At 41.0% G+C, this 14,958-nt stretch overlaps 1 protein-coding gene across 1 annotated transcript in view; it reads right to left on the bottom strand.

Annotated features, from left to right (window-relative positions):
• The window catches only part of ncanb (neurocan b), a 97,098-nt gene extending 88,875 nt beyond the window's left edge, over nt 1-8,223 (bottom strand). The window contains exon 1 of the mRNA XM_057326154.1: nt 7,858-8,223. The gene's annotated coding sequence lies outside the window, so the exon portion shown is untranslated. The remainder of the gene's footprint in view (nt 1-7,857) is intronic.
• Between the last annotated feature and the right edge of the window lie 6,735 nt (nt 8,224-14,958).

Raw genomic sequence — 14,958 nt, 5'->3', positions numbered from 1 at the left:
GTTTAATACATAAAAAGCACTGTAGCAAACAAAAAGCCTTGAAACGCCTTTAGGATTCTTCTTCTAATTTGTATTGTATGTATTTTAATAGCTTAAATAAGTATTTTCAAACTGGAATTATTCAAATTGTTGTGTGCTGATGAAATCTTGTGAAGTCGACTTTTATCAGTTTTTTTGTTAATGCCCAATAGAGATAACGTAGGACACATCAGACACCATATCACACTCACTTTCATTTTTGTGAAACTTTAAATGCTTCCGTGCCCTTCAACAGTCACCAACCTCAATCCACCGTGTCACATGGTCCCTGACCTTCTCCTCTGCCAACTCAAGCTGCGCGAGAACTCTCAGAGCGCTCGTGCTGTCGAGATCTGTGTTAATCATCTCTCGCTGCTCAAGTCCCACTTCCACGCCAAGCCCTGCGCTCAGCTCGTCAGGGGAGACCGTATGCGATTCCTCTCTCATTCTGAGGAACCTGAAACAATCCAGCGCTAACAGGTCTGATGAATGTCATCCTGTCAGAGATGCCAACTGTTCCAGCCCCTTCTGGGAGCGCCTCTATCTTTACTGATGCTTCAAAATGTTTTCAAAGAGTTTCCGCTAATGTTCGTTTCCCCTGCCCTCATAACTACGACAAAATGTATGAGTGGGTGTACGGTACATAATTACAGATGGAAATAACCCTTGGCAAAAGCATATTTACCTCAAAAAAGAAACAATAAACAGCAGGTGTCATTATACGTTATTATAATGTTCCATGCCATACGGCACAGCACATGCATATGCAGTTCATACTTGCAGACTAGTAGGACACATTTGTATGAATATAAAACACCCACAGTACTCTTCTAAAGTCTGAGGCCACCAGTGAAGGTAATTCTAACCTTTTTCTTGATTTCGTTGTTATTACATTACATTACAAGCATTACAATTTGAGAGGCTGAATTTGCATTTGCATGAATTTCTGATTTTTTAGCATTCGCTGGTATAGGCTCCACATGTTTTTCCAAGTACAAGTCATATGGAAGCCAGGAAATCTAGGAGTTATCCTGACTGTCTCACAAATTAGCCTAGTTTTTTTGAATAGTGACCTAGTAATCTTAAAACTCAAATACTGCTAATTCATTTTACATCATAACATTGTTGGTTTTAAACTTTTATTCCCAGGTTAATAGTTGATTCAGATTTTCTGGACCACGATTTTTGAACAGCGCTGTACTGAAAGCACAACCAGAAAGCGGTAAAACCCAACACAGCTTAAAATCGGTCTGTTCAGCTCAGTGCTCTAAAAATTTAAAAAGCTGAGTCTGACCGCTGTGAGCGGTTGGGTTTCGTGTCGACTTTATTATCCCATAACGGGGCCTTTATTTATTTATTGGCCGAGCAACTGGACGGTTTGTTGGATATGCTGTGTATAATTAATGAAGGGAGAACAGCTCCACTCCCAACACAGTGATACATAATCCTGCTCAAAGGAAGGAAGACAGCGCTGCTCCCTGCAGGCTAATTAAATGGGAAAAGTAGCAACTGCAAGCAATGGCTGTGAAGGAATGAGGGAGGAACAATAGGAGGGACACATGGGGTAATGACGTGACACTGGTTTTGGTTACGAACACAGTGGGAGAGTCACGTTAACGCAGCTTGAAAAAACAGGTCTGACAAAAGCTTCATGAAATGGCCTATTAAGGCTGGAGTTTAGCAATGAGGCTTACTTTGAAATGGCCAAGCAATGCGCTGCAACAGGGCGCAATGAAGAATAAAACTTTACCTCACCGCTGTGTTTGAGTAGAAGAGCACAGTATAACATCACCAAACACACAAAGGCCCTAAGGAACACCATTCAGCTTTGACCTTTTAATATCACTGCACAACCAAAGCAAAGCAAACATATAATTCACTCAGCCACCAGTATAAAGTCTCCACTGCCTCTGAGGGCCGAAAAGGAAAAACTGACACATTCGTTTAACACACTGTGGGGCCAAATATTTCAACCATAAAAGCAGCATGGCTAAAACCAAAGTACTTCTTGATTGTTCTTACCAGCGTCGCTAATTACAAAAAGCAGCCGCAATCATTCCAACAGTCCATCTTTCAGATCACTCATTTACGAATGCGTTGTACCCATGAAGAGACATTGCTTTTGATTGCGAGATGGGAATGAGGACAGTAACTCTGTGCAGTGATGATGAATGCCAGCGTAATCAAATGGCTTGATTGCATTTCAAACACTAAACTCCCCTAAGCAACTTCTCAGAGCAACGTTTTGACCTTCTCTTGATGACCTACTGAGTGCCAGAAGATGCATTTGTGTTGTCTGCGTTGAAGATGTTCATTATAATTCTCACTCAACAACAAAGGACAAACACTGTAGGGTGAATTGCAAACATCCTGCAATGCTGGATGTTTATAAATGCTCTGCCGAAGGAGCAGAATTTAAGAATCCACCGAAGAACAATTCAAATATTCAATTTTTAGCACTTACATGCATTGTGCCAAGGTCAATATTAAAAAATAGAATAAATTATAAATATATTGCATTAAATAATGAAACACATCAATACAAACAGATACACACAAAAGTGTGAATTAAAATGTATTGTTTTATCCAATGTTTCTGTGTGATGTGCATTTTATGCTTAATTGGGCATCACAAAATTTGCAACATCAACGCCAAAGTGCCAGTCGATATATAGAGAGGATGGAGTTGATGCCTATGTACAGCCAGCTGCACATGTAGACAACTCACTAGATTTTGGAAACCGAATACATGAATTAATAATATTCCAGCATGCCGACTGACAGGTTTATGTGTGGGCAGAGGTTTTCCACTGCAGCCTACATTTATTACAGTATCTGACCGACTGAAAGCGTTCATAGGCGCTAGATACCATCATCAGCATCCTTTCTTTGGTTTCTGAGGTAAGGGAAGAAGTAAGATGGTCTGACCCTTTTTGATCTCTTCCTGTCTGAATAATGAAGGTCACAGGGATGAAGCACAATCTAGATCCTCCGCTGGCAAGGAAAACCAAAATCAAAGGGCAAAATCTGCAGGAGGTATGACTGTATTTTTGATTATGTAAAAGAGAAAAAAGGTTATTTTGTGTTACATGTAAAATATAAGATATTCCAATTCCAGTCATGTGGTCCGACGGCAATGAAGGATAAGTGCCCGAACCAGGAGCAAGGAACAAAGAAACAATAACTGTTATTCTTGGATGGGTTTCCAACCAGCTCAGGTGCAAACGCAGACCATGAATAGCTAATTCAATTGTCACCAGTTACCAAAATCCAATGCTTCATGATCTGTAATGGAGAAAACACAAGTCACTTATTTATATCTTAAAAACAGAGTTTACCTCTTAAAATAAAATCAGACCCCAAATGTACCAAAATAGAGTCAATAAGGTCTGGACGCAACAAGAAAAGTCAAAGAGTTTGGGGCACTGGCTCTAGATAATTAAAACTCAGACAGAGACAAATCTCAGGACTTCTTAATTGCAAGGAGGTGGAGGGATGGCAGAGAGCCCACCAAGCAATACAGAAACCTGATCTTTCTGATATTCTGCATTTGTACAGCACATGTAGGGCATCAGATTTAAGGGCACCTTAGAGTTCAATAATGAGAAAATCCATCTAGGAATTTAATGAGGTGCCCATTATTCAAGAAATGAGGTTCTCCAGGAAAAGAAATGCAGCTTTAATACTCTGGATTACATTTGTAAAAGCATTAAAGTGGGACCTTTTAAGTTGGAGACTACAAAAATACAAGTTAAATCTGCAGTTTGGAGTTAGTGGCCGACAACTTTGACCTAGACACATCTTTTCTGTAATGTTTTGTCTCTACATGTAAGAATTTGAATCTTGCGTAGTGTTTAACAGACTGCAGGCCTGTTGACTTGATAAAAGCTCTCAAGTCATGACGCCACTGTTGGTGCATCACTAAAACAATGTAATATTTCCAGAGGAAATTACATTTCCAAAGCACCATCTTCACTTCATCTATAATAATAAGACATCTGCACAGAAAAAACACACAGCTCTTCATCAAAACAACATAAGCTTTTGTGTTCTCACATAAATCACACCACACACAAAACATCATTGTTTCAAGCCTCGACTTCACAAAGGAGCTAATAACCCTCGCACTGATTTTGTAAAAAGGAACCACAATTTATTCCTGTGTTAAACCACTCAAGTGTGGCATTGAAAATCTCATTATAGACTGCAAAGAAAGTCTTCTGTGGGGCTTTTGACCAATGAGCCACTGGGCGAATTGTGAGCCGTTAAATCAATGGTGTGCTTTTCAGCCTGGCAGGGTTGTCTAAGAAAGAACTGATCCTAGGACAACAGATCCCAGCTGTGATCGAGTTCTGGGAGGACTAGAGACTAGTTGGCATAAGCTCCTTGCCTGTCAAGTCTCACTCAACTGGTCTAAGTACAGATCAGTGGATCCTTAGTGTGAGAAATCCTTAAGGATTGGGCGAAAATATACAGTAGACTTTCCAGTAGTGACAATGTGTTCGGTGCTTATGAAGCAAATACAGTAAGCATGCACATGCATCAACATGTTTCTCATCAAGCATAGGGATTCAATAAATGAAAAAAATGAACAGGTCCTGATAACCTGATACTACCTAATAGTATGAACCCAACAGCACAATCTAACCCTCTATAAAAGTCATTTCCATGTTAATGAATGATATATTGAAATATCTGGCAAGACGAAAACCTCATTGTCAACGAAAACTAATCTCCGACAGAATGATACGGAGCAGATTACATTTATGAACCCTGACAATAGAAACAGATAGATGCTCAAAACAGGAATACAGGAATTTGAAAGAAATTAATTATATTTCCCTGTGCCTGCCACATGGTGTGAAGACAGTAGTTGTAAGGTTACTGAGGTGCTTCTAATGCATAGACAAAGAGAATCAGAAGAGGATTAATAAAAGCAGGTAGCTCAGGGGAGAAAGTACGATAGAGAGAAGGCAGGATCAGAGTGCATAATTCAAACCAGAGCAATTGGTTTCCTCGCTTCTTGAGATATGGTACAGTAAATATTTGCACGCTTAATTCCATACATCTGTAGCGCATGGAAGGGAGAATCCAAAACATTACAGGCGGAAAATGAAACTGCAAATCCGAATGCAGCCAAGAAGCCATTTTTCCCAGTGAAATGCCAGCCATCAGTCTATTCTACCCTGTCTTCCTGAATGCAAATGTGAAGAGGGTGAACTGCTTGGAGCAAATATAATTTTCTGCTGTGCTGCTGGTTGTGTCATTTATTAGCGATCGGCAGCTGTGTGCACAATGGCCAAGCAAAAAGCGCTTGGGAGCTGTCCAGTGCTGAAATACAATCCCGGTTAACAATACAGGCAAACAGGACAGAGCGAGTGAGGGAATCTTATATTGAAGGCCTAAGCGCTCAGACCACCACTGTGCAAATTGCTGGCATAATTATCCAGCTCCTTTCCCTTCTGGACCTCTCCCACCGGGTAAGCGATAAAACATTCTCTAAATGAATCTTTAAAGCGTAAGGTAGTGCGTTTTTCGTGAGTGAGCCTTCGAGCCAAAAAAAGGAATCTATTCAAAATTGAGACAGAATTAAGATGGGAATAAATTAAAATTAACCTATTTTCCCTAGTGAAGTTAAAGCATTGGAGTGCAATTTCACATTCTGCAAAACACAGACCCGGTGTCATGATTCATTTATTGGTATTTAAGGAGGCAAATGCCCATTTTGAATAATGTATTCCAGGTCTGGACTCTGATAAATATTCAGTGTTTGGGTGAAGGCGGTTGGCGGTGACACTTAAGTGTGTCAATGTTGTTGTTGACACAGCAGCTGCCAACCGTCTCCTCTGGCTCATGGGATTGGACAGAACCTCTCTTTCTTGTCAGATGTCAATCACACACACACCGACATTTACACACCTGGACGACTGGGATCATAATGAGGATGAATAAATTAAGATACTGTACATTTGCTGGCATCTACCCACACCAACACACGGGTACACACACTAACATAAACAGACCCTAAATTTTGTGATAAAACTGATGTGCACATCCTTCATCAAGAGTTATGTGGTAAACGCAACCATGTCATACAGTACTAGAAAGGTAAAAAATGAGCATTCAGAAACATCCCTCATCCCTGCCTGCAGTCCAGCATCAAGCACAAATTTGTGTGATTTTAGTCACTTTCACAGAAGTACTCTTGGTCCGCACGGAGCACAATAATTTACGACAAGAACATTATCTTCTAAATACCAATGGTGTTTAGATGCTATTCAAGTATAATTTCAATTCCACCTAGCCTCCCGTCGCACCCCTGCTTGTAAGGTTGCTAATGCTAAACCAAATGGAGGCGAGCGGAAACACGCATTATTAAAATACGTGGTGCCCTCTAAGTCACGCCACACCAGACAGGTTACGCTTTGAGCCAAGTCCCTCCTTTGTCTTGACAACGTGTTCCGAGGTGCTTTTCTGGCATTTACGATTAGACAGGGAAAATGAGAGGCTTAAAAGAACTAAATGGATGCCCTCAGGAGATATACAGAGGCACCGGAGCACACATGAAAGGTATATCGGTTTGCTCAGGTTAGGCTAGTAAGGGGCTGCGCTGGGACTTGGGGTAAAAAGGGAAAGTCTTTGAACCTGAGATGGTGCATCACAGAGCTTGCCCTAACACACAAATGCGATCTGTACACGTTGCCTATAGGTGACAGGGTGTCACCAATATTCAGACACAATGTTACAGACACCCAAAATCTTGTTTTTTCCAAGATACCAGTTTTTGTGACTAAGGCATGCACAGACAAACAGTGAACAAGAAACTGAATAAAACGATTGATGTAAGCTGGGAAAAACCGAAAAGGAGGAGAGGATACTAAAAATCTTGCCCCACAGTAACCAATTTGCAGCACACAGCTGCTAGAAATTTCCCCTGAGCACCTAGCCGGCTCGCTTTCTATTTCGGATGCTCCTTGACAAATAACACACGTATTCACATTTACAAATCGCTCTGTTGTACTCTTTATGTGCATCACTTGTTGCAGACTCCTGGAGTGATCTGTCAGGTCGGGAGTGAATAGAGACTGCGCAGCCAGTCACGACAGAATGCCAAGAGAAATCAGGTCTGTCTACATCTCCCACCAGACAGACGCTGTCACCAAGGAAGGCTTTGGACTGACAGCACTCCGCTCTTTAAACAGCATCCAGCTGACAACCTGCACAGGAAACAATACAGGGTTTCTCTTTCTCTCTAAAAATGATCTCTTTTTTCTGGTCGCAATGCAGCTTATTGGTGACTTTTTCTATTAATAACTTCACATCAAGGCACCATTGCAATTGACAGCTTGGTAACCTATTGGGGAGGAGAGATGTCAAGGTAAAATCGGAGACATTTATTTTCATTAAAAGGACAGAACTTAACATTTTCAGGTAAATTTAACATTAACAACGCACCACAGTTATTTAAAACGTCGCATTTATTCATAATTTAGTACTTTATGAAACACTATGAGCAATGCATTGCCTCAAGTGATTCGATCTTGTGAGAAAATCATTGATTTTAGAAATTATACGTTATACTATTCTAGTCCATATATATTTTATATTCCACAATATACTTTAATCAAATAGTTCATAGCAAGACTTCTGCTCTGAACAGCCGTTTAATATCCTTGCTCCGTTTTATCCCCTCGAGAGGTTGACTGTCCTCACAGAGGTACTGCGCTTGGCAAGGGGTCTGTATCTAACCTGTCCTGCATAAAAGACCCCCTACACCATATTATAGATTGAAAACGACGCAAATCTTAAATTAAACAAATAAATATCGCTTGTTCTCACCTTCTCAGAAGTAAAGCGCGTCGCCTTGTCAAAAGTCCACAGGAATGCCGCGTCGCCTCAGATCAACCGCCGCTTGCCTTCAGAGCAGGTGATAACGGAGGTAAACCATTCAAAATGTATACATCTGTTCAGGTCGAAAATGCTTCAGAAAAAAAGAGTGCCCTTATTTTATTGAAAGCATTTCGCAAAAAGACGGTATTTCTCCTCAGGCTGTCTCTGGTGCGGAGCTCGCGCGGAGAACAGCTCGAAGCGTCGCGCACTTCGCCGGTCGCGAGGATCAACTGAACAAAAGCGCGCGCTGATGCTCGCCGTTTTCCAGTCTCCCCCCACCTTACCTCACGAGTGAACGGAACAGATGCTCAGGGAGAAAGTGATGCTAATGCATAGCCAATGCTCTGTGGACGTGGGGGTGGAAAAACTGTGCGTGATATTTCAGAATGTTGTCCTTTGTTTGGTCATTTCGTTGTGCAGATTCAGTATGGTGATGTGTCAGTGTAAAACTTGTATTGGATGTCCACCAAACGGAAATCTTAGAAACTGCTTTTACATAAATAAATGCGTTATTTTATTGTGTACTTTTATTGTAAGTACCGTTGCTAGCTGTCACATTGGGAAATCTATCAAATAACTGGAATCTCAGTAATTACGTTTATTAAATTAAAAATCGGATTAGGAACGGTTGGTTTGCTAAAAAGCTATTTGAACTAAAGGATTAAACTTATTTATTTGGAATTGTGAAATCTGTCCTATGAAATTTCATATAATGTCATATTTCAGCTTCAAATTGGGGCATGCATGTCACGGTTTCATTTTTAATCAATTTAGTAGATACAATGGCTTGATTGTTTTGGATAGTTTTTATTTTTGCTATTTCGTTCAATGTTTTGTTTCATAATTGTCTGCTGGTTAAATTTTACTCAAACGCCTGTAATAGTTGTTTAATGGCAAGCTTCCATTGTGACAACTGACCCCATGCAGTGTAACAACATGTCTATCACATCAGTTCACTTTGTGTTAAATGAGCTGTCTTTTTTCCGTGGTAATTACTCGATAGCCATTTTAAGAATTTAAGATATGTGCATAATACAAGAATTGCCTTTCAAACGAGAAAAATTGATTAGAGGGGCCCCAGTATATTACTTTATTAAAGCTTTGGCAACATAAAGTTGTTGTTTTGTGTTTGCTTTAAACAGCAATGTAAAAAGTACTCTTGGATTGCATAGCTAAAATAAAGGCACAGTTAAATATATATAACATTTAACACCATTAATCTGTCACATGGGGCTTTATATATAGGGTAAATAATAATAATGATGCATAGAATTACAAAAAATGGACCAATTTTGTCAAATGTAGTAACAAAATTTGTCGCCAAATTTAAATTTTTGACATCTATTGATATAGAGCTTGTGATTTGTCAGCTTTATTCACTGAACCTTTTTATGTGCATCTTGGCCCGATTCATCTTTTCACTGTCCAACATCTGACAAATGTCCACAGCCATTGTCTTTGTACGCCAACCCTTCTACCGGTTCTTCTGTTTGCGGATGAATAAATCATCTTGGCGTCGCGAGGAGCCTTTGGAAATTGCTGGAAAAAAATCTGACCTGCCTCCTGTTTTATGACAGAATAATGATGTCCCTTGAGATGCTGCAAATCTGTTCGGAGGGGCCACTCCGCAGCCCACTGACACACATTTCAACCGACCCGCTCGCTTAACACTACCCCTGTTCAGTCGTTCATCACATTTATCACTGTCATTCAATTACAGATGTTATTGTGTAAACAAATCACAACAAAGCACAATGGTGCTGCTCACAACCCCTTAATGTGATGATGCATCCTATAATGAGCAGAACAGCTTGAGGTTTAGACTACTTGTTTATTTTCTGTTCTAGTTGAACATTACTTTTTTGTATTTTTTATGTTGGTGCTCAGGATTAAGCAAATTAATAGTGTACACTGGGGACACAATAACCATCATACTTATTGAAAAGAGATTATTTACAGAGTAAATAAGTAAATGCTAATCATAATATAATAACAATCATGGTAACTTTGGCTCTTTGAAGAGCCATAATAGGAACTTTAAAAAGTATTGGCTTTATAATGGCTGTCTATGGATTTATAGCAAGAAAAGAAAGATTTCTATGACTAACAGCTGTGGGGATAATGCCCTGGTGACATATACGTTAATATAGCCTCCAAAATATAGATGCCCATTGTTACAGACTCTCTCGAAATGGTATTGTCAAGGGACATTGGCTGAGGCATTATACATACTGCCACACAAATCCATTATTTAAACAGCTGACAATGGACAAAGGACTTCTCGCGGCGTCTCTCATAAACCCCAATACAATATCACTGTCCTCAGTGTTAGCAGTGACGATTCCTAACGTATTTTGAAACCAACATGTTTTACAATTTTCGCTTCAAGTCTGATCTCAGCGACCCACAACAACAGAACAAATCAAGCCAATGAACAAAACGTAACCATTGAAAAACATGCACAGACTAGCGACAATTTATCTTTGCCTTCATATGGGAACTTACATTTATGTTGACATATTTATCCAAAGCAACTTACAGTAAAGATTAAACATATGGATCAGTTTGTGTTGATTTGAACCGATTGTGTCGTTGCTAGCTCCATGCATGACTGACAGAGCTATAGAAACATATTAGACGTATCAACAACTGCTAATATGAATCCCACAAACGCTTGTGTTAAAATATGGACATTGCCATGCTTGATCACAAAATATCAACTGCACCAAAACTTAGCATAAAGCTGTAAGGAACGGTACATCAAAGGTTGAAGGAACCCTAAAGATTCACAGCCAATTCAAGGATTCCCAATGTAAGAAAGCTAGATTTTCTTTAAAATGCTTTTGCTTTATAATACAGTGACTTTATATGATTTCATTCAAATTGATAAAAGTTTTTGAAAACCCTCACTTCAAGAAATGTAATTTAAATGCCATTCTACAGAGTTTGTATTGACTTCCATCAACTGACACTCGTGATCGATTGCAAATCCACAAATTGCCTCTCTAATCCATTTATCTACTGTCGACACTGTCGGGAAAAACCACAGTTCTAAGTTTCACATCCTTGTTGCCACCAACACTGCAAAAGATTAAGGGTTGACTTGACTGGCATGAGGCCAGCCCTACCGCAAGGCTCTTTGACCCAGAAACCGCTGACATAAGCACTTAACGACGGTCGCCCATCTTATCTTGGTCACTTGCCAAAGGCTCGAGGGGTGGAGGGGGGGCAGACAAAGCCTGGTAATGATGCTGGGTTGGCTGTCTGGTTAAAGACCTTTATGGGAGCCACAGAGAAGCTGTGGAGCGTGGAGAAAAGAGGAGTGTCAGCACGAGGACCTAATGAGAATGAAATGAAGCCGCCTGGATGGGGGCCCAGCTGATCCATAATTGATGAGGGAGCAGAGACCCGTCGAGCGTAAACGCTAAACACTGCAGCGGCAAGAAATTACAGCTTGCGGTTTGCACGATTTGACGTGAGAGATGCATCTGTTGGATTTTTAATTGCGTATGTATAGAGACCACACCTACTCCGTTGTTTGATAGGAGAGAACTGTAAAATGGAGCTTGGCTTTATTAAAAATTCCCTTCAACACATTAACAGAATATTCTAAATGAAAATATGCCCAATGTGAAAGAGAAATCTCACAAGACGTACAACTTATTACCATTCTGGCTAATTGGCAATTACACAGACTCCAAAGCAGGTAAGTATGTGTAATAATATGCCACTCATGCAAATCTAAAGCAATTTGAGCTTTCATCAGGCGACGGACAAAAACCTCGCCATGGCACCAGATTAACAAACGTACTGACAACAATTGCTTGCACAAAAAGGAACAGTTCCCACAAAAACAAAAAATTCTGTCATCATTTACTTTTCCTTTTATGAAACATGAAAGAAATGTGTTTTGGTATATAGCACACAGTCAAACAGATTGAAATTGAACTGAAAATTCGATAATTGGCAGCATGACTTGTGTGAACCAATTACTTTTGACTTTAACACAAAAAAGTTATAGTCCGCTTGAATTTAACACAATTCCTTCTTTTGTGTTGCAAGAAAGCAAAAATATACCTGATCCCCAATTAATATGACATGAGAATGACAACATTTTCACTATTGGGTAAACTACAAAAAAAAAAAAACTAAGCTCTGCATAAAAATGTCACAATTTGTATTGTGCCAAATAAATCCAAAAGACAATTCATTGTAGTCATCAACCTCACCAACACTCTTTCATTATATTACATTTATCAAATCAATGGCATAAACGCAGTGAATAATAAAAAAAATTAATAATAGCGCTAAAACAGCAGTACGATGGAAAGCGCCTGAAGTCTATAATTATCGTGTCAGTCTACAAACCATATAAGCACACAATGATCAAAAGTAAGTATTCCTGGTTTCAAAACACCCTCCTGAAATATATTTAACCGTCACTGTCGCACAAACAGCTGAGTGACAGCATCCTCCAGCACAAACAACAGTAAAATGTGGCATGATGTGCTTTTTGTGTTAACCTTGCCGAGGCCTCGTTCTTTTACAAAACAAAACTCATATTTTATTGATAGACAAGTTCTTATTTTATTGCTTTTGACTGTTTCTGGAATGTCAACCAGGGTGCTCCTCTGGGATATTGTGCACAATATATGACATAATACTCCAACTAACTCAATCTAAACTGCCACAAGACTAGAAAATCCTGAACAAGAAGGCAGGACCATGACACTAAACACTTCACAGACAAGAATGCTGTTCACATCATTGACGAAGTGTACATGTGTGGCACAAATACGATTCAAGTGCTACAGCAAAGGAGAATACTTTAAAGTCCCCATGAAATCAAAATTGACGTTTTTTGGGGGAATTTTGTGGGAATATGAAGAGTTCAAAAATCGATATCTAAATTTGGTCACACTTTATTTTAAGGTCCATTGATTTTAGTAAACTATTAACTATGATTTTTGCTTAGTTAACTCTTAATTTGTTGCTTTTTAATAGTTAGTAAGGTAGTTGTTAGGTTTAGGTATTGGGTAGGATTAGAGATGTAGAATATTGTGCAGAATATGTGCTTTACAAGGGCTTATAAACAGCCAATATGCTAATAATAGGCATGCTAATAAGCAACTAGTTAATAGTGAGAACTGGTGTTACCCTAAATTTTTTTAAACATGTTTAAAAACCATGTTTTTTTATTGTGCATTCCAAGTAATATCAATCAAACTGCAGTTGGGTTGTTTTGATTGAAATTACAGCCAACAAACACGACAAAACACAATAAAAACATAACACAATAAAAAACATGATTTTTACATACTAGCGTTAAGCTTTTCTATGAACTATTGTGCTCCAAAACATAGACAAATTTTAACTAAGCATTAAAAACTTAGTTTCTCACATCCACCAATGCAAATTAAGGAATTTTATGACTTTATTGTGCAATTCTGCCTACATTTCAAGCTGTAGGGTAAACTAAACCCTATTGGTTATTTTTAAGGGGTAGGAGCTACTCAATACTGTACTGTATGTTCAACCCTATATACTGTACTGTTGAAATCGAAAGCGAGGTGGGAAGAAAACCTGTCACGAATCTCAGCTATGGACTATGGCAGGAAAGAACCCAATTGCAGGCAGCGGGAGTACAGGGAGAACAAAATACTTTATTTTAACAATAAACATAAAACAAAAACCCGCGATGGGGTGAAAACAAGAACAAGATAACAATAAGGCAATGGAGACGTAAACTAACTTAACACTAGACCCACAAAGACTTGACAAGGACTAAACTAAACTAAACACTTACTACAACAGACGAAACAGCAACAAGAGGCACAGGCATTACGGGGAACGAAGAACGCATACCATGCACATACAATGACCGACACAGGACAATGAAACATGAGGGTATTACATAGGCAAGAAAGACAAAGGATAACGACACGGGGCAGGTGTGGGTAATTAAACACTCAGGGAAAGATAACGAGGAAACGAGATGGCGGGAACAGAGACGAGACACTGGAGAGAACGTATATTATTGTCAAAAGGACAATAATATGTTTCTCTCCACACATAACCAAAGGCTTTGTCATGACTCTGCTACAGGACCAAGAAAAACATGACTAAATGAAGCAGAGCCATGACAGAAGCCCCCCTTTAATGAGCACCTCCAGGTGCTCACCAAGGGGTAGACGGACGAGACAAGACCGACTGAGAAGTGACAAAAACCAGACAAACATGGTGAACATGACAAGGGGCAGACAGGACAACAAGACACAGGATTGGGGTGATAAAAAAATAACAAACAGGGAGGGGGGTGGGCCAAACAAGAGCCATAGGGGGCAGTCCAAATGGTTGGGGGGAATAGTCCCAGTCCCCGGCTGCGCTCGAGGGCGCGGAGTCCTGGGGGACTTAGGGGAGTCCTGGGGGGGACAGTCTTTGGCCCTGGGAGTTTCCCAGGGGCCGGCGGGACAGGGCTTGACGCCGGCTGGAAGGCCGGCTGGACAGGGCTTGACGCCGGCTGGAAGGCCGGCTGGACAGGGCTTGACGCCGGCTGGAAGGCCGGCTGGACAGGGCTTGACGCCGGCTGGAAGGCCGGCTGGACAGGGCTTGACACCGGCTGGAAGGCCGGCTGGGACGCCGGCTGGATCACCGGACTGGACGCCGGCTGGATCACCGGACTGGACGCCGGCTGGATCACCGGACTGGACGCCGGCTGGATCACCAGACTGGACACATGACTGGACAGAAGACTGGACACAGGACTGGACACCGGCTGCACCGGACTGGACGCCGGCTGCACCGGACTGGACGCTGGCTGCACCGGACTGGACGCTGGACAGGACATCGGCAGCACCACCGGACTGGACGTCGGCCGCACCACCGGACTGGGCGCCGGCCGCACCGGACAGGATGCCGGCAGCACCGGACTGGACAGGACATCGGCAGCACCACCGGACTGGACGCCGGCTGCACCACCGGACTGGATGCCGGCAGCACCGGACTGGTAGCCGGCTGCACTGGACGGTCCGTTCCCCCATGACGCTTCTC

Source organism: Triplophysa rosa, linkage group LG25 (assembly GCF_024868665.1).
Source record: "Triplophysa rosa linkage group LG25, Trosa_1v2, whole genome shotgun sequence".
In the NCBI taxonomy this organism is placed as follows: domain Eukaryota; kingdom Metazoa; phylum Chordata; class Actinopteri; order Cypriniformes; family Nemacheilidae; genus Triplophysa; species Triplophysa rosa.
The sequence above is the reverse complement of the archived record's forward strand: the minus strand, read 5'-3'. Positions and strand labels throughout refer to the sequence as shown.